Raw genomic sequence first — 21616 nt, forward strand, 5'->3', positions numbered from 1 at the left:
CTCCTCTTGGTGGAAGGGAAGCAGGGATCTTAATCATACAGATTGCTTCTTCTTCTAGGGGACTGAGTGGGCCCAGTGACAGATTACATTATTGGTGCTTGACCAGAAAATTCTAGACTGTGACCAGTGTAGATTGAGTCTAGACTAAGATTACATTTCTGGGAGAGATGGAAACTGCAATTAGATCAGGTATGACATCTAGGTTTCGTGTCATGGGCTTTAGCAAGAGTGATGCCATTTTGTGCCTATGGTTTCCTTTTTAAGATGAAAAATTGAGACAGTAAAACAGACAGCCCACTAAAGACACAAGACTGGACAATGAGTGTTTAAAAATGAGAAATAAGAGGAAGTCTCAAGGGGCTGGCCCTGTGGCTGAGTGGTTAAGTTTGCGAGCTTGGCTTTGGTGGCTCAGGGTTTTGCCAGTTTGAATCCTGGGGGCAGACATGGTACCACTCAAGCCATACTGAGGTGGCGTCCCACATAGCACAACTAGAAGGACGTACAACTAGAATATACAACTATGTACTGGGGGGCTTTGGGGAGAAGCAGAAGCAGGAAAAAAAAAGAAAAGAAGAAGATTGGCAACAGATGTTAGCTTAGGTGCCAATCTTAAAGGAAAAAAAAAGGGAATCTCAAAATTATATTTAGACAAGACAGAACCGGTGTAAAGTTGAAACATTTCTTCCAGTTAATTAGGGAAAGTTTTATGGTTTCAAAACTAGATGAATTGCTGTAGTAGAGAGACGAGCTGAGGCACTTGTTGCCCAGCAAAGAGGCGAGATGAAATGGAATAAGTAGAGGAGGATCCCATGAGTAAAAGAAGAGAGAAGAGGAGCGTAGGGGATGATACAGAAATTTAAGAACTCCAGGGGCATATTATTTAAATGCAAAGACAAGGTTAAAACACATTAAACTAATAATGGACCATAAAATGTTGATTTGCATGGAAATGAGTGTAAGTGCAGTAAGAAGGCAGGTAAGTGGGAGATCAAGGATTACCCACTACCATGAGAGAAAATCAAACTTTTAGAGGGGACGTTAGCGTTTTAAATCCATGTGGTGCAATTTCAAGGATGATGGTGTCTTCTAAATATAACCTGGTGTTTGTGACAACTTTGTACAAAGGGTTTGGCTCTGTATACACTTCTAAAGTGCCTTCCATAAAGATGCATAATCATTAACTATCTTTGTTGTCTGTACCCCAAAAGGTATCAAATTAAAGTGGCTTTTTAAGTACTGAATGATCCAACTGAAAAAGCACTTAGTCCATGTCATTTTAAGACATATTTTATCATTTAATGTAGAATTCTGTGTCTCCCAGAATAGTTCTATTTATCTCATCTGCTTCATCGATTGCTGTGAGGACAAATAGGAAAAATACGGTTTTAAAAAACCTTATTTCAGCTAGAGAAGATTGAATTTAAAAACAAGACTATAGATGAAAGAAAACGCAAAGTTACCAATGCAATAATTAGTAAATCAACTTTGTTTTCACATAAAGCATTGTCTGAGTTTGTTTTTGTCTCACTACAGTGTACAGCCAAATTTAGAGGCTTTGGTGTTTTTCCATTATGAACTCATCCTTTGTGTAGTAGAGATTTGGTTTTCTGTAGTGTCAGCAAATAAAAGTACAGTCGCAAAAGTATGTTTCTTCTTAGTTTCTTCTATCATCAATCATCCTTGATGAGAGTTTAGTACAAAGTGAGTTTAACATTCTTATGCAGACTGTTTCTAACAAAGAGCCTTTGCTTTCATTTTGGAGTTAACTTTACAAGTTGAATTTACTCTTAATTTATTAGCTACATTTTATAATTTGTTCTAATTTTTAAAATTGTGATTCATTCTTTTAGATGCTACAGCTGCCATCGAATAGGTTTCTTTTAAGTAGTCACCCACGTCCTTGTATTCTTGCACTTAATTGTTCTTCATATTTGCAAAAGATATTCCTGTGTCATTGCTTGTACTCATGTTTCATAGGTGAAATGTTGAAATACCGGATTTGTTCTAGTGTATGTTTATTTATTTTAGTATATTTTTACCTTTATTAGTATGCAAGATTGACTTGTCATAAACTTACCGGTCAATACTGGTGAACTAACTACATTATATTAGTTCAATTATGGTAAGGTTAATTTACTATTAACAGTGATGCATAGTAAAAATGGCATCCAAAAACGTATTCTTCCATAAAAGCAACAACAACAAAAAACTGGCTAAATAGTCAGAATCAATTTCTTTCAAGACTCTGGAAATTAACCAAAGACTTGTAGCAAACCAGGAAACATTTATTCAAGAAAAGCTGCTGAATGTTGGTAAGAACAGCACTCAACTCTCCCACTCCCCAGCTCACCCTTAGCCTTGAGGCAAAAGAGCCCACCTTCCCGGGTACTTGAAGGAGCAGAACAGAGCTAGAGTTCTTTCAAAGCTGCGTTCCCAAAGAATTGCTAGTGTTTGATCTGTTAGATGTTTCCCAGAAAGACCTGTGAGAAGCTTTGCCTTTATCTGATCTGACTCAAGTTTGTCCAATGCTAAAAGCCTCTCCCCAAGGGTCATTTGTGGAACATATTTACGGGCAAGTGTTTTAAAATCGCGATGCCTGAGATGATGGTTAATAGTTGCTGCAAACAACAGATTAAAAAGCTGGAAAAGAAAGGCTGAGGAACGAGGTGTTTATAGGGGTTTTGGAAAGTGTTTACGTATTCCTGGGAATTTAGAAGTTCATGCACACGTGTAGTGCTGTGTGCATACTCAAGCAGAACCTGAGAAGGCCCTAAGCTCTCACCTCTGGCTGACCTTGAAGGGAATATCTAAAGCAGATATACAATGCATGCTCAACAGTCATGGTCAGGCCCTTTTGGAAAGACAAGGTCAGGCCGAATTAGGTTTATACCAAATGGCTTCCTCATATTCTCCAATATATCCTATTGCTTGCCATTTTTATTTGTCAATAGTTTTGTATACCAGAAATGAAAAATCCTAAAATGAAATTAAGAAAATAATTCCATTTACAATCATCAAGAACAAAATACTTATGAATAAATTTGTCCAAAGAAGTGCAAGACTTGTACACTGAAAATCACCAAACATTGTTGAAAGAAATTAAAGAAGACCTAAATATGTGGAATGACACCCCATACTTATGGTCACAATACTCCCCAAACTGATCTACAGATTTAAAGCAATCCTTACCAAAAGTCCAACTCCCTTTTCTGCAGTAATGCACAAGTTAATTCTAAAATTCACATGGAAATGCAAGTGACCCAGAATAGCCAAAACAATCTTGAAAAAGTAAAACAAAGTATGGAGGTCTCATACTTCCTGATTTCCAAACTTACCACAAAGCTATAGTCATCAAAACAGTATGTTACTGGAATAAAGATAGACATATAGATTACAAAATATTTAACCTGAGAGTCCAGAAATAAACCCATACCATCTTTGGTCAAATGACCTTTGACAAGGATGCCAAGACAATTCAATGGAGAAAGAACAGTGTTTCAACAAATGATGCTGGGATATCTGCATATTCATATACAAAAGAATGGGGTTGGACCCTGCCTCACACCATCTACAGATATTAACTCAAAATGGATCAAAACTATATGTAAGAGTTAAAGTGATAGAACTCTTAGAAGAAAATGTAGGGGAAAGTATATGTGGTCCTAGTTTAAGAAATAGTTTAAAAAATATGACACAAAAAGCATGAGCAGCACAAGAAAAAATAGATAAATTGGAGTTCAAAATTAAAAATTTTCATGCTTCGGGGCCTGGCTCTGCGGCCGAGTGGTTACGTTCCTGTACTCCCCTGGGTGGCCCAGGGTTTTGCCAGTTCAGACCCTGGGCGCAGACATGGCACTGCTCGTCAGGCCATGCTGAGGCAGCATCCCACATGCCACAACTAGAAGGACCCACAACTAAAAATACACAACTATGTACTGGGGGGCTTTGGGAGAAAAAGGAAAAATAAAAAAAAAAGTTTTTCATGCTTCAAAACACATTATCAAGAAAGTGAAAAAATGACCCAGAGAATGGGACAAGACATTTGTACATCATAGATCTGATAAGGATCTTGTATCTAGAATATGTAAAGAACTCTTGTAACTCAACAATTAAGAGACAACTATCCTGATTAAAATATGGGCAAAGGATTTGAATAGATATTTCTTCAATGAAGATACGCAGATGGAAAATTAGCATATAAAAAGATGTTAAACTCCATTAGTTATCAGGGGAATGCAAATAAAAACCAAAATGAGATTTCACTTCACATCAACTAGGATGGCTATAATAATAATTAAAAAAAAAAAGGGAAAATAACAAGTGTCGTTGAGGATGAGGAGAAATAGGAACCTTCATACATTCCTGACTGGAGTGTAAAATAGTGCAGCCACTGTGGAAAACAGTTTGGAGTTCCTGAAAATGTTGAACATAGAGTTACCATATGACCCAGCATTTTCACTTTTAGCTGTATATCCAAGAGAACTGAAAACATAGGTTCGTACGAAAAATTGTACTCAAATATTAATAGCAGTGTTATTCATTATAGTCAAAAAATGGAAACAACCTAAATGCTCATCAACTGATGAATGGATAAGCAAAATTTGGTATGTCCATACAGTGGAATATTATTTGGCAATTAAAAAATGAAGTGCTGCTAAATGCTACAGCATGAATGAACTTAAACACTAGGCTGAGTGAAAGAAGCCAGACACAAAGGCCACATATGGTGTAATTCCACTTATATAAAATATCCAAAACATGCCAATCTATAGAGACAAAAAGTAGATTAGTGACTGCCAGGGAAGGAGGGAGATGGAGAATGGGGCATGACTATTAACAGGTACAGGTTTCTTTTTGGGGTGATGAAAATATTCTGGTATGTGATGGTAGTGATGGTTACACAACTCTGAATACTCTAGAATCCGTTGACTTGTACACTTTAAAATAGTGGATTTTATGATATGTGAATTATATTGCAAAAAATTTTACTATTTGATATCGGAGGTGCTTGAAATTAATGCTTATGTCACTATTTTAGAAGTGAAATGGTATCTCCAGTATTTTCAATACTCACATAATATTTAATTTGCTTTTTGCCATTCTTTTAAACTTAATCTTGAGATTCATTTTATATGTGTATCTACTCAACTATGTTTGTAAATATTTTGATCTGTTATTTTAAAAATCTGTTTGTATAAATCTTTTTTTTTTTTTAAAGATTGGCACCTGAGCCAACAACTATTGCCAACCTTCTTTGTTTGTTTTTGCTTCTTCTCCCCAAATCCCTCCAGTACATAGTTGTGGGTCCTTCTAGATGTGGCATATGGGATGCTGCCTCAGTGTGGCCTGATGAACGATGCCTTGTCTGCCCAGGATTTGAACCGGCGAAACCTTGGGCCACCGAAGTGGAGCGTGGGAACTTAACCACTTGGCCATAGGGCCAGCCCCCTGTATAAATCTCTTGATGTTAGTAACAAAAAATCAAAATTGTTTTACATATTTAAATTTTTCTGTTTCTAACCAATAGGAATAGAGTAGAATTCTCCGTCTTAGAGTGAAATTTATTAAAGGCAGATTATAATATGTCCTTGGTTTTAAGTGTGGCATCAGCTTTTAAAACTGTGTTCAATTTGCAAATCAGTTAACTTTTGCTATACCAGAAAACTATCCCAAAACTTAATGGTCTAAACGTCAAATAATTACTGATTCTCATGTTTCTGTGGGTTGGCTGAATGGTTCTTCCAGTCTGGTCTGGCTGGGCTGGGGTGGAACTCATTCACGTATCTGAGACCTCAGCTGAGACAGCTCACCACGGTGTCTCTTTCTGCACGTGGTCTCTCAGCCTCCAGCAGGCTGGCCTGGGCTTGTTCACATGATGGAGGAAGAGTCCAACAGCAAAAGAGAGGAAGCCCACTGTATGAACACTGTGATGGTTAGCTTTATGTGGCAACTTAATGGGGCCACGGGTGCCAGATATTTGGTTAAACATTTTCTGGGTGTTTCTGTGAGGGTGTTCTGGATGCGACTGACATTTGAATCCTTAGACTGAATAAAGCAGATTACCCTCCCCGATGTGGGTGGGCCTCATCCACTCTGTTGGAGGCCTGACTAGAACAAAGTGGAATAAGAGAAAATTTGCTCTCTCTGCCTGTTTCTGAGCTAGGACATCGGTCTGCACGCAGACTGGAACTTACCCCACCAGCTCTCCTGGGAGTCCAGCTTGCAAGAGGCATTATCTTGAAATTTCTCAGTCTCCATAATCACACCAGCCAATTCCTTATAATCAATAAATTTCTCTCTCTCTCTAAAAAGGGAAAGAGAAAGAGAAAGAGAGAGAGAAAAAGAAGCAAATGTGATGGAAACAGCAGAGTGAAAGATGCTTTTACTAGTTAGGCTTCTCCAGAGAAACAGAACTAGTAGGTTTTACATGTATAAATAATATAGATATAGACTTTATATGCGTATATATTATATAATAATACAATAATATATTACAATATATAATAATATAATAGTAAATATATTAAATTATAAATGTATACCTATAAATAATATTATATATTAATATTATAGCATTGATAATGTAGTTTAGTATAACAAAAATATTAAAATTATATATTAATATAATTTTACATAATGTAAAACCTACTGGTTCTGTTTTTCTGGAGAACCCTGACCAGTACAAGTGAAAACCCTGCTCCTGTCATCACACTTGCTATTATTCCATTGGCCAAAACAAGTCACATGGTCAGAGCAGAGTCATCACAGGAGGGGCCTCCCTATGTGCAGAGAGGGGTATTCAGTCAGCCATTTTGCAAACAATTTGCCAAAATGGGCAAAATTCTCCTTAATCTGTTCCACATGGTAAATCCCACAGTTCGTGAGTGACTCTCCCACGGATGATAATAGTTCTCATGTTGGTTATTTCCCTGGAAACTAGGAGCATAACTTGAGTTCATCTTCTCTATTCCTTAAAATATTTTCAAGCACAGTTGCCTAAAATATATTAAATAAAACTAGACTTATAAGCCTTTTTTTCTGGGTAATCAGAAATGGAGGAGTATGTGTTTAATTAGGAAAGGTGCTGATAGCGGTCTGAGGAAAAAGATGGTAACCTTGCGTGTTTCTAGCATCTGGGTTGCTTACATGTTTCAGAATTACAGATTCTATTAAGTCCTACAGTGACACAAGCAGTACCACACCTGTATTTGGTACCATTAATTACTGTAACAAACAGCAGCAGCAGAAGCAAGGACAATAGTATCATTAATTGAATGATCAATATGTTTCAGGCATGATTCTAAGTGCTTTAACTGAATTAACTAATTCAATCCCCACATCAACCCTTTGAGATTGGTCCTATTATTCCCATTTTAAAGATGAGGAAATGGAAGCACAGAGAAGTTGTTTCAAAACAGTGGAGAGGAAAAGACTTAGTAGGTTCTTTCTTGAGAACATGGTGAAAATAGTCTTTGCTGTTTAATACGTCAATCTGTCCTGAAATGACCCCTTGAAGCTCTGGTGTGGAGTGAAATGGACACCCAGGAAATGACACCCCAGATTTCTGTCTCATCTTGAGGACTCAATGGGGGCTCTTGTCCCAACTATCGTCCCCCTCATACCTAGAACTTCCTCTTTGCAATATTTTGTTCTCTGGAAAATGGGTCTGCCTATCCTTAAATTCAGAAGGCAAAGGTGCATTCCTTTTTGAGAAAGCAATCCCCATTCAGGTTGTGAGGCCAAACTATAATTTCCCTAGGCCGAAGCTGTCAGCAAAATGGGACACTGTTTGTGAGTATGAAAAGGAAGGGTTATTGGACCGAGAATGATGTCAGCAGAAGTAGAATCTTCCAAACGTTGGAGAGTTTCATCAGTTGAGGATATGTCTTATTTCCCTACATTTTACTAGCTAAACAGGCAAGTATTTAGCGTATTTCTGAAATGAGACTATAATGGGGTGAAATACCTTTACGGTGAGTTCCATTTGACATCGTTCAAATGTTTATGTCATTAGAAAAAGAATATTGGCTTTTCTCATTCTTACTCAGTCTTATTCAAGTCATTTCTTGAAATTGTGGATAGTTTCAAACTTAGAGTTTCATTGAAAAAATCGTAACTTAATTTAGAAATAACCCTCTAGAATGTATTACTTCATGTATTAATTTGTAAAATGTACGTCAATTTTATTAGAATGAAATTAATGCAAAATAATTCTGTTCAGAGGTCTTTTCTAAGGAAAAGTACATTCTTTATTGGGCTGTAGCTGAAAATAAACATTTTCAGTGTGTCTTATTATGCATATACTAAGCCTTCCTGGTTTTAATAAAAGTTCTATTAAGATGACTTTAATAATAAGTGTGGATAATTGCATACTATTATTGTAGAAAGAATCATTGAAACACCTCAATGAGACGGCGGTTAAAAGCATAAAATAGAGAAAGTTCATTTCTGTTACATATAAATTCTGAAATGCAGCTTCTGAAAAGATCAGTCAAAATTCATTTCTTTCTTTTTTTTAAATGTGTGATTCATTCTTTTTCTTTTTGTAAAGATTGGCCCTGAGCCAATCTATTGCCAATCTTCTTTTTCTTCTCCTTTTCTTCTTCTCCCCAAAGCCCCCCAGTACATAGCTGTTGTGTTCTAGTTGTGAGTGCCTCTGGTTGTGCTATGTGGGATGCCACCTCAGAGTGGCCTGATGAGCGGTGCCATGTCTGCACCCAGGATCCGAACTGGCGAAACCCTGGGCCGTGGAAGCGGAGCGTGCAAACTCAACCACTCGGCCATGGGGCTGGCCCCCAAGATTCATTTCTATTTGGAGCACATGTTCCTCCAAATATAAAATATAAAATTGTGTTTTAAAGTTCACATGTATTCAGAAGAATTAAAATAATCAAAAAATGTCAAATATTTACATATTATTTACCTAGTATTCACTTCATATCTTCCCATTTTTTTTCCCTGGTAAGGGCTACAGAAAGAGAACTTAAAGACCAAAGTAAGTGAGGAATGACATAACTACTTAGAGAAGCAAATATAAGCTTATATTTGCTTAATTCCACAAACAATGCAGAGTTTTCCTTTAGTTTGCTTTTCAGGTGGGGAGAGAATGAGGGAAAGTGTCAGAGCAGAGACTCCAGTGGGCCAGGCAGACACATGTTTTAAGAAGTCAAGGAAAACACTGCAGAGAGGAAGCAACAGGCCTGAGGGACACAGGTAGAAAGAGAGCAAAATGGAAGACATAAGGGAAAAGAGGAAGAGGAGAAAGAAAAAGGAGAGTGACCCATAAACAGAGAGGTAGAAAGAAAGGAAGGTTGGGTTGGGAGACACAGGGAAGAAAGAGTTTACCTATGCTTATTGTGGTAACCATTTCACAATATATGAGTCAAATCATTATGCTGTACACCTTAAATGTACACAGTGCTATATGTCAATTATATCTCAATAAAACTGGAAAAAAAGAATAGTACCTGGAGAGAGGTATGGAGGTAAGGCCCATATCTGGAAATATCCACTTCAAATTTACACTGAGGGAAAGCCAATTTCAGAACTACTTTTAAAAAGTCACGGTCACATATGTACACAACTTCAGCAGGTCTTGGTTTAAACGCCATCTCGTCAGAGACGTTTCCAGACCACCTAACTAAAGCAGTAGCCCCTCCCCCCCCACCGCCCCCATTACAGTTATTTGACCTTCTTCATAGTGCTTATTATTTCGAGAAGTAGTCTTATTCATCTATTTACATGTTTATCTCCTGTTTCTCTTCTCTATGAGTTAGGGATGTTTCCTTGATTCCACTGCATCCCCAGGGCCTACAAAAGTTCCTGGCATATAGCAGGTGCTCAATACACACTTCATGACTATTGGCCAAGAGAACATCTGTTTACTTTTCTCATGAGTTTAAGACTATATACCTTAAATTTGGGAATAATACAAAAACATGTATGTATGTATGATACTTGGAAAATTTCTCCTTCTTAGAGAGACTTTCAGGATTCACTCCCTTTTAGAATCTCTTCGGAGGCTAAGAACTGCCGGATGTTCAATTCCTTCCACTGAATCTCAAGGCAAGGTCCTTGCTTCCGCTCAGGAACAGCCATTCGTAGTAGATTGAACTCTATCACTAAGTAGTTTACTGAATGTTTCCTAGCCTAAAATTTTATAAAGACACCAAGGAGTAGAGATGATTGATTCCCTAAAAACCAGGCCTTCTCCTGTGCGTATTTACAATAAGTAAAATCACAGTAACTAGGATTTATATAGGGGAACAGGAGGTGAATGGGAAGTGTCAAGGGGTCATTTTGGGGAAACACTTAGTAGAATATTATTCACTAGTAGATACGAGAAGGAGTAACTCATTGCAACTACTCCCCCTAGCCTGACATGGCTGGCCCAGCATTGTCACAGTACCTTCTACATAGTGACTGAACTCAGCTGTCCGGAGCCTGACAGTCAACAGACTTCCTCCTGGGGTAAACCGAGGACTCTCAGATGCTGTATAAACAGGCTGTTTCTCTATAAACTTAATGCCCGTGATATAACTTAAAAAAGAAAAAGGAAACTACAGTTTACTTAGCACTTCTCTACCATGGGATGAGTAGATTTCAGTCTGCCTTAGCTTGGGGCTTAAAAAAAGACACCCTATCCCTCAACATCACCTTTATTTTTTATTTCGTCCTTTTTGGAGAGGTTTGCTCATTTCCATAATGGCTTGTTCATTCCTAACACCACTTTACGGAATAATAGCATGATATAAAAAACAGCGTGTCGGGAGAAGAATATTTTTGAAAGTTTAAGGATTTAAACTGAAAGACACTGACAATTTTGCATGTCCCCAAGAGTCAAAGGGGTTAGTACAAGAATCAGACGCGTGGCATGGAGAGGGAATAACCAAAGGATCACTCTACCTACCCAAAAATGCAGCTACTTGTGGGGTGAACACTAGCAGAAAATACAGTATTTTGACTATTGTATTTAATAATGAAAAAAAAGGAGTTCAATTAAAATTGCAAAGGCATACATTGGTAAATGGAGTAAAATTACCCTGGTTGAGAACTGGACAAAATACCATAATTACAACTTTGACCTAAAGTTGCAAAAAAAATTTTTGAGAATATTTCTGAGCCTCTATCTTGAATCCTGCACTCAGCAAGCCAGACTGGAACCAGCACAGTAGTGGGATCTGGAGCAGGGATGGTGCGAGTAGAGGAAAGAAGGATTGTGGGTACACCAGGGTAGTTCAGTCTTAGGAACTTGTCTTGGGTGAGTCTTTTAAAGGGCCTGTATTCAGACACCAGATTTGGATCACATTGTATGTGAAGGTTAATTTTAAGTTAGGTCTGGTATGGTCAGGAAAGTTAGGCTGTTAACTCAAAGATTTCTTGGTTTGCCTCAGGGACGACACATTTATGAAGTTTGACTGTAAAATAACCTCACCTTTATAGAGATTGAAGACGACCAGGGACAAACTCAGATTTATAGGGTCCCTGTGGAGTAGACCAAGACACCTGAGATCAGACCCAATCCAGACGCTGGATTGGTTATAGAATCAAGCCAGCTTCCAGAATTGGAAGTGAGGCAAGGTATAAATAGCTGTGTTATCTTCTCTGCTATGTTGTCTCGTGGTTCCATGGGAATCCAGCATATCCAATATGTGTAACCTTGATTTTACATTTAATTTCAAAAAGACCCAGCAGCTTAAAAATATGTTATCTTAATTTAAGTCCATATGTCATTTGATACAATATACGATAGCAGTTGTCACAAGTACTATGTTTGAAAGAGTTCAGGTACCACAAAATTGCTTAACTTCTTTCTGTAACTGACTTTTAGATGCATAGGAAGGCAACCCAACCCAACCCAACACACACACACACACCCATCAACCATAGACCCCAAACTTTCAGTTGCATAAAGTTTTGTAAGACTTGTGAATTACCAAATATATTAAAGAATTATAAGGTCTATAAATTGACTGCCCTTGCCTTTTCCCTTTCAATCAGAACACACTCTGTAGGAATTTTGGCAGGGTGAATTTTGGTTGAGAGGAATTTTCAGGTTTCAATCTGGACACAAGGCTAGTTCCTTTCACCAGTCACCAGAGGAAGCCTGTTCTTATCAGCGAACAAGGCAGGAGCACTGAGCTGATCACCAAGTTACCACATCCCTTTGTACCTTACCAAGAAGAGAAAAGGGAATGCTCACACTGAGTAAAATAATGGCCCATATCTTCCAAATGTGGGTTAAAGTTGGCTCAGGGTAGTATGCACATGGAGACATTTGGTATGGGGGAAGGCCCAGGAGCTTGGGGATAGTTGAGCTGGCTTTGAACTTAATGGCTTTGAGTGCTTGAGAACTGGTAAAATCTCAGTCTTCTTTCACCTGTATTTCCACCTGCCCCTTCTAAGTCCAGGGCTGTTGTCACTAGGTATTTTAGGATTTTGTGAAGAACCATAAAGCTCTAAGGTATGCTTATATTATACTCATATCAGATTCTAGATACGCAAGGCCTGAGAACCCTGAGAGGGAGATTTGTGGCACGTGACAGAGAGTGTGCAGAGAAGAGATGAATGGGATGAACGATTGTATGCAAACAGCTTCTTCAAACACTCTGTGGTAGGGGGACCTCAACTGCCTGTCTCTACTGTTCCTTCTCATCTCTGCTTCATATTCACCTCCAAGCCCCTAAAAGCATAGGCTTGACGAAAGACTTCAGTTCACAGAGGTACATGTCTATGTCACAGTCGGGAGGGAAGGACCAACTTCCTGGGCTTATATAGAAAACTATTAGATGGCTGTTTGAAAACTCATATTGTTTAAATATGTCCTTTAGTTGTCCCTATTATAACTTGGATTTTTACCTTCACATTTGAAAAAGAAAACAGTATCACATAAAATCTACTATGCACCGTGAAGTTTGTTAGAAGAGGATTTACTTGAAAGAAACTAAATGTGTAAATTCTGACTTCAGAAGGCAAAGAATGAAACACAGAAGACGTAAGTGATGTGAAATCTCATTTTTATTAGGAAAATAGTCATGGGTGGATTTGTGCTACTAGTAAGTCAACGTAATTTGTGACTGACCTCTTATTTTTTTGGTAGGTTTTCATTGACTATAAAGGGCAACTTATCCTTTGATCTATAAATCAGAGTGCTGAATAATGGCGTATTTAGAGTGTTAGGAACTGTCTATTGAGTATAAAAGCCATTGACAGCCACCAGATTTCCTTGCAGGCAAATTAAAGTGGGTGGTAAAGCTGTTGAACATATCAGATCAAGTTCAAGGAGGGAAGAGAATCAAGATGAGTTGAATCAAGTATAAGAATTAGACCAGGGTTAGTTGGAGCAATGATTAAAAACATTGAAGTTTTAATAAAATCCTGGTAGTTGCTACATATTTCTTGTATTAATTGCCTACCAAATAAAAAAAAATTCTTAGCAATGCTGGTTAATGTCTTGGATTTTAGGTTTAATATAATAATAGTTCTGTCTTTAAATTTTTTCTTTTTTAAAAGACAGTTTTAATTTTAGGACAGTTTAAGACAGAGTTCCCACATATCCCATACCCATTTTTCCTTATTATTAACATCTTATATTTGTACACTTGCATGGGACATTTGTTGCAATTATTGAATCCATAGTGATATGTTATTTTAACTAAAGTCTATAAGTTATTCTGATTTCCCTAGTTTGTTGCCTAATGTCCTTTTCCTGTCTGAGGATCCCATCTAGGATACCACATTAGATTTAGTTCTCATGTGTCCTTAGGCTCCTCTTGGCTATGATAATTTATCAAACTTTCTTTGTTTTTGACAGCCTCGGCGGTTTTGAGGAGTACTGGTCAACCATTTTGTACAAAGTTCCTCAACTGGGATTTGTCTGATGTTTTTCTCATGATCAGATTGGGGCGATGAGTTTCGGGGAGGAAGACTAAACAAGTGAAGTCCCATTTTCATCACATCACAACAAAGGTACATGCTGTGAACAAGTGTTGATGTTGACCTTGATCAACTGGCTGAGCTAGCGTTTGTCAGGTTTCTTCACTGTCAAGTTACTGTTTTTCCCGTTTTTTTTATACTGTACTCTCTGGAAGGAAGTCACGTTGTGCAGCCCACACTTAATGTGTGGGGATTTATGCTCCATCTTTTTGAAGGCAGAATATCTGCACTAATTATTTGGAATTCTTCTGTGTGGCAGATTTGTCTACTCTTCCTTATGCATTTATTTGTCCAATTATTTATATGTATCAGTATGGACTCATAGCTTCATTTTTTAGTTTGGGTTAGAAACCGATACCACTTTACTTGTTGTGTTGCTCAGATTTTCCAGCTTGACCATTGAGAGCTCTTTCAGTTGTCTGCTATGTCCCTTTGCATACTTAATCATTTTTTTAAAGCATTTCCTTACTTTCTGGCACTACAAGATGCTCTAGCCTCATTCTATACATTTTCTTCCCCAGTCCTAGAATAATTTCTTTCTCCAAGGAGCCCTGATTCCTTTTATTGGAAAATGGTGTTAGAGAACAAGATCCATGTGGTAGGTGTGCTTGTTGCAACTGAGTTGTCATTGCTTCTAGGCCCTCTCCGCAGACAGAGCAAGGAGTTTTATGTGTGTATACTAACCCACTCATATACACATATCTATAATTATTTCTATGTGTAATAGTGTGTGTCTATACTAACCTAAACATGAGTTCATACTGATGTCTTTGACTCTAATCCAATCCATTACCACGTGGCTCATTCTAGCCTCCTCCCTTGCTTTCTGTAATCTTCCACCCCAACATGGAGAAACCTGATTGCCAACATCCAGCACCCAATTACTTAATTGTTCAATTCCAATATGTGAATATAGCAGTATCGAAATTCCTTATATCCCCATGAGAAACAACGTTATCAAGTAGAACACAGTGCTGATGTACAGTTTATCTTGCCTTTAGTCTTACAGACTCCATTCATTTCCAAAGTCACTTAGGTCACATTCCCCACTCCCCCTTCCATGAGGTTATTACATACATTTGTAATACAGTTAGATTTATTTCATACATTTATAATACAGTTAGTTTTATCACACTCTGAATTCTATCTTGGAATACTCTGACCTCCAAAATGTATTTTTCTTTAATTTTCATTTCATTTCACTTTTTATGCTAGAAAGTTCTATGGGTTTTGACATGCATAGTGTCATATATCCACTATTACAGTATCATACAGAATAGTTTTACCACCTTAAAAAAGGTGCCTCATATAGTCAACCCTCACCTAACGTCCCCACCCTGAGCCCCTGGAAACCAGTAATTTTTCACCTTTGCCATAGTTTTGATGTTTTCAGAATATCATATAATTATTATTCTTTGTAAGCATAATTATTAGCTTACATTTATTAAGTATTCACCAGGTGGTTATCCCTATGCTGTGTGCTTTTCAGGTACCATTTTTTTTTTGAAAAGTACAAGAAGATGGAAGTACAATTATTATCCTTAATTTACAGGCAAGGAAACATAGATTTACTAAGAACTCCTCCTAAAGTTGAATATAGCTAGTAAGAGGTCAGTTTAAAACAAGGACTATTTGGCTCTGAAACCAGAGGTCAACCAATATGTTATGCTACTAAATTCATACTCACAATTGAGAAAATTAGAAACAGGATACCTGTTTCAGAATGCTCCTTCACTTTGATAGTTTTGTACACAAAATAATGGGACTCCTTTACAACTCCAAACAAGCATTACTTTGATAGAAAAACATGTATATACTAAAAAGAAGGAAGATAAGAAGAAGAAAGGGAGGAAAGGAGAAAGGAAATCATATCAGGAAAAGGATCAGTAACTCTGTTAGATTTCCTTAAAAGCCATGTCTTTCCCCCTGAGGGTGAGCTGGAGTGACCATTCTGTGGGCTCAGAACTCCCTCAAGTTCCACCAGTCTGGAAAGGGTAAGTCCAGAGGAGCACATTTGTTTATGACTCTTTCCTCAAAAGAGACTGTGCTGTTCGACATTAATGCATTTTATTCACAGTCTCAATTTACTCAAGAACACAGCAAATGTTTAAATTTTAGTTCTGTATATTCTTTGGTAATGTGGCTATTAATATAGATCCCAACTATGATTCATGCCACATTTTTGTCTTCTTCACAAAACCTCAAATAAGAATCTTCCACCATGCTTCCCATCAGACTCCTTAAAATTAGCCATTAGATCAGTTATTGATTGTTGTGAAAATAAAACACTGTCCTGATATCTGAGAATGTTTTAATGTGAATTTAACCATGGACTGATGGACAAACAATGCATTCTGAGTATCTAGATGTGTCTTAAAAGCCCAGAATAAAAATATTTAAATGATCACTTACGAATCAGGCATCAGTTTTCTGGTAGAAAGGGAAACATTCTCTCCAGAAAAAAATATTAACCTTTTTTAGCAAGTGATGGCAACGTATCAGGAAACATAGATGTAATATCTTTGTAAAATTATTTGCAGGTGTTCCTCGTGTGGCTATGAAATCACAGGTGAAAGTTCAATCTAGCTATTTCGCTGTGAACTGGCTTTACTGACATGGTGCCCCATGAAAGTGTTGGGAATTGCTTTATTCATGAGCAAGAGGCTTAGATTTGTTCTAAGATTTCTTGAAGATGCTTACATTAGTTCCCAGGGCTGCTGTAAAAAAGTACCACAAGTTGGGTGACTTAACCGACAGGAATTTATTGCTTTACAGTTTTGGAGGGTAGATGTTCAAGATCAATATGTCAGTAGGGTTGGTTCCTTTTGCGGGCTGTCAGGGAAAATCAGTTCCAGGTCTCTCCCAGGTTCTGGTGATTTTCTGGAGATCTTTGACATCCCTTGCCTTGTGGATGTATCACCCCAATCTCTGACTTCATCTTTATATGGCATTCTCCTTTGCACATCTTCATGCAGTCTTCTCTCTGGGCATGTCTGTCTCTGTGTCTAAATTTCCACTTGGTATAAGGACACCAGTTGTATTGGATTAGGGCCCATCTTAATGACATTATTTCAACTTGATTACCTCTGTAAAGACCTTATTTCTGAATAAGGCTGCATTCTGAGGTATTGGAGGTGAGAACATCAACATATCTATTTTAGGTAACACAATTCAACCCATAACAGTACTACTGAGGTCTATTTTGCTAATACAAAGGCAAAAACCTCTACCATGCTAAAACCATGTTCCTTTCTCCCATCTTTCCCATTCTCTCTCCTGTCAACAGCAGAATTTCTGGATGACTTCAGCCTGCTGGATGAATCTGAGAAGAGAATGAGGTTGGGATTTACATTGAGCAAGAAGCTGGGATCATGTGAGGCTAACTAAAAACTCAAAGAACACAAATTTCTGGGAAATTTATATTGAATCTGTTCCTTGACTCACATGAGAAGATGTAACCCCTGAGAATGTTAGCTATGATACATTGATTAAGGGATAACTCTTGGTCTCAACAAAATATTACCAAACTGAATTCAACAATACAGTAAAAGGATCATACATCATGATCAGTGGGAATTTATTTCAGGAATGCAAGGATGGTTCAGCACCCACAAAGCAATCAATGTGATACACCACATTAACAAAATGAAGGATAAAAATCACATGAACATCTCATTAGGCGTAGAAAAAGCATTTTACAAAATTCAACATCCATTTATGATAAGAACTCTCAACAAAGTGGGTATAGAGGGAATGTATCTCAACATAACAAAGGCCATCAATGACAAGCCCACAGCTAACATCATACTCAGTGGTGAAAAACTGAAAGGTTTTCCTCTAAGATCGAGAACAAGAAAAGATTGGCTACTCTTGCCACTTTTATTCAACATAGTCTTGGAAGTCTTAGCCACAACAATTAGGCAAGAAAAAGAAATAAAAGACATCCAAATTGGAAACAAAGCAGTAAAGCTGTCACTATTTGCAGATGACATGACATTATATATAGACAACCCTAAAGACTCAACCAAAAAACTGGTATAACTACTCAACAAATTTGGTAAAGTTGCAGGATACAAAATCAATATACAAAAATCAGTTGCATTTCTGTACACTAATAGCTATCAGAAAGAGAAATTAGGAAAACAACTCCATTTATAATTGCATAAAAAAGAATAAAATACCTAGGAATAAGTTTAAGGACGTGAAAGATCTGTACACTGAAAACTATAAGACTTTAATGAAGGAAATTGAAGAAGACACAAATAAATGGAAAGATATTCCATGCTCATAGATTAGAAGAACTAATATTGTTAAAATGTCTGTACTACTCAAAGCAACCTACAGATTGAATGCAATCCCTGTCAAAATTCCAATGGTATTCTTCATAGAAATAGAACAAAAAATCCTAAAATTTGTATGGAACCACAAAAGAGCCTGAATAGTGAAAGCAATCTTGGAATGAAGAAAAGAGCTGGAAGCATCATTTTCCTTGATTTCAAACTCAATTACTAAGCTATAGTAATCAAAACAGTATTGTATTGACCTAATAACAGACACATAGATTGATGGAACAGAATAGAGAGCCCAGAAATAAACCCATGCATATATAGATCAATGGAACAGAATAGAGAGCCAAGAAACAAACCCATGCTTATATGGTCAGTTAATTTTTGACGAAAGAGTCAAGGATATACAATGAGGAAAGGACAGTCTCTTCAATAAACATTGTTGGGAAAACTGGACAGCCACATGCAAAACAGTGAAACCGGACCCCTACTTACACAAAAATCCACTCAAAATGGATTAAAGATTCAAATATCAGACTTGAAACCGTAAAACTTCTAGAAGAAAACATAGGCAGTAAACATATTGACATTGATCTTGGCAATGAATTTTGGAGTCTGACAGCAAAAGCAAAGGCAACAAAAACAAAAATAAAAAGCTTTTGCACAGCCAAGGAAATCATCAACAAAGTGAAAAGGCAATCTACTGAATGGAAGAAAATATTTTCAAATCATATATTTGATAAGGGATTAATATCCAAAATATGTAAAGAACTCATACAACTCTATAGCAATAAAACAATCGAATTAGAAAATGGGCACAGGATCTGAATAGACGTTGTTCCAAAGAAGACACATCAATGGCCAACAGGTACATGAAAAGATGCTCAACATCACTAAGCATCAGGGAAATGCAAATCAAAACCACAATGAGCTAGCACCTCACACTTGTTAGAATGGCTGTTATCAAACAGACAAGAAAACACAAGTGTTGGTGAGGACTTGGAGAAAAGGGAACACCGATGCTGGTGGGAATGTAAATTGATGCAGCCACAACGGCAAATGGTGTAGAGGGTTCTCAAAACATTAAAAATAGAACTACTTTATGATTCAGCAATTTTACCTCCAGGTATATTAAGGAAATGAAATCACTATCGTGAAAACGTGTCTGCACCCCTATCTTTACTGCAGCATTATCCACAATAGCCAAGATGTGGAAGCAGCCTAAGCGTCTATTGATGGATTAATGGATAAAGAACATGTGTTGTACAAATATGCAGTGGAATATTATTCAGGCATAAAAAGAAGGAAAGTCTGCCATTGAGACAACATGGATGATATTTGAGGGCATTATGATAAGTGGAATAAGTCAGAAGAGAAAGACGTATACTTGTGAAATCTCACTTACATATGGAATCTGAAAAACCCTAACTCAGAGATACAGAGAGTAGATTGGTGGTTATCAGGAGATGGGAAGATGTTGGCCAAAGAGTTCAAACTTTTAGTTATAAGACGAATAAGTTGTGCAGATCCAATGTACAGCATGACTATAGTTAACAATACTATATTGTGTATATATACCAGAGTGTTGTAACAGAGTAGTTCTTTGATGTTCTCACTATTAAAAAAAGCTAAGTATGTGAGGTGATGGATGTGTTAACTCACCTTGTTGCGATAATCATTTCACAATATACATGTATCAAGTCATCACTTTGTACAGCTTAAACTTACACAATGTTATGTCTCAGTAAAGCTGGAAAAAAATTAAAAAATAAAAAAGAAAGCTGATGGAACACATAAATATGCCCACAAGAAATGACAGATATGTTACATATAAAAATTAAAGAAAATGTAAGAATGTGGATGTTACAACTCTAAGCGATATAGAAGAATTGAACAAAGGTCATTCTATTGTTCACCAGACTGGCTATGTGGTAGGAACCAAACTTCACGAATGAAGTTGATTTAGAAGATTTTGCTCCATTCCAAGCACTTACTGTATGCCAGGACATATCATTAATAGCTGAGGGTTAAAAGACGAAAAAAAGTCATCATCCGTGACCATAGGGTTCTTTGAGGGAAAGACACCCAGTAAGATACTTTTTAGTATATGGTAAATCCTAAGAACATCTGGCCAGAAGGAGAGAGGGACGAGGTGATTTTTAAAAGATAAGAGTTATCTGGTTAAAGAAATGAGGAATGGGGGCCTGGGTAGTCAGAGCATTATCAGGAAAGGCATGGAGGTGTGAAATGGAAGGTGTGTCCAGAAGAACACCACGGTTTGTTTAAAGTATGAAGTAGAGAATGATGGACTCAAAAATACTGACTAATCATTGAACTTGGAAGAAGAGGAGGGACACAGCATTTTATTACATTGCTGGATTTTATGCATTATTTAAGACTTTTATATTAATATTCATTAATATAGAGATATTCTGTATTTTCCTTTTCTCATATTGCTCTTTAGTTTTTTTTTGTTTTAATCAAATTATACTAGACTCCTAATATAATTTATTTGGATAGTTCTCTCTTTTTTTCAATTAGAAGAGTTTGTAAGATTGGAATTATCCATCCTTGAATTTTGGTAGATTTACCTGTAACACCATCAAGGCCTCATGCTTGCTATCTGGGAAGATTTTCTATTTCTAATTCAGTTTCTTTGGTACTTCTGAGTCTCTCCAAGTTTCTGTTTCTTGTTGATTGATTTTATTTGTCCCTTTTATCTATGCTTCCAAATGTATTGACATAAAGTTCATTATATCTGATTTCCTTGTAAATCCCTCTTGTAGCTCTAATTGTGTTCCCTTTGTGTTCATTTCAAATGTTTACTTTTGCCTTGCTTCTGTTTTCTTGGTCAATCTTGCCAGAGGTTTGTCAATTTTATTTATCTTTTCAAAGAACCAGTTTGGCTTTGTTGATATTCGCGCTATAAGTTGCATCACATTTCCCAGGGTTTTGCTTTTCCTTTTACTCTTTTCTTCCTTCTGCTTCTGTGTGTTTTTTCTGTTCTTTTTATATCATTTAGGATTGCATGCTTAGATGATCTATTTTCAGCCTTTCTTATTTTCTACTCTCTGGACATTGTTTTAATTTTACATTTATTTATGCTGTTATTTGATTAATGACTTTCTCCCATTATAGACTATATGCTCCTTTAATTTGGGGGACCAGTTCCATTTTTTGCTGTAATTTCATATCCAACATTTAGCACAGTGCCTGAGTCTTAATAGTGGCTCAATAAATATATGCTGAATGGATGAATCTTTAGTGTGATGTATAAACTGCAACACCCTACACACATTAAATTATTGATATATTTATCTGAGCTGAAGATAGTATAGTAGCTTGGAGCATATTAGAATATCAATGCAACTGTCTGAGAAAAGTTATAGAACCAT

This window comes from Equus przewalskii, chromosome 32 (genome assembly GCF_037783145.1).
Source record: "Equus przewalskii isolate Varuska chromosome 32, EquPr2, whole genome shotgun sequence".
Lineage (NCBI taxonomy): Eukaryota > Metazoa > Chordata > Mammalia > Perissodactyla > Equidae > Equus > Equus przewalskii.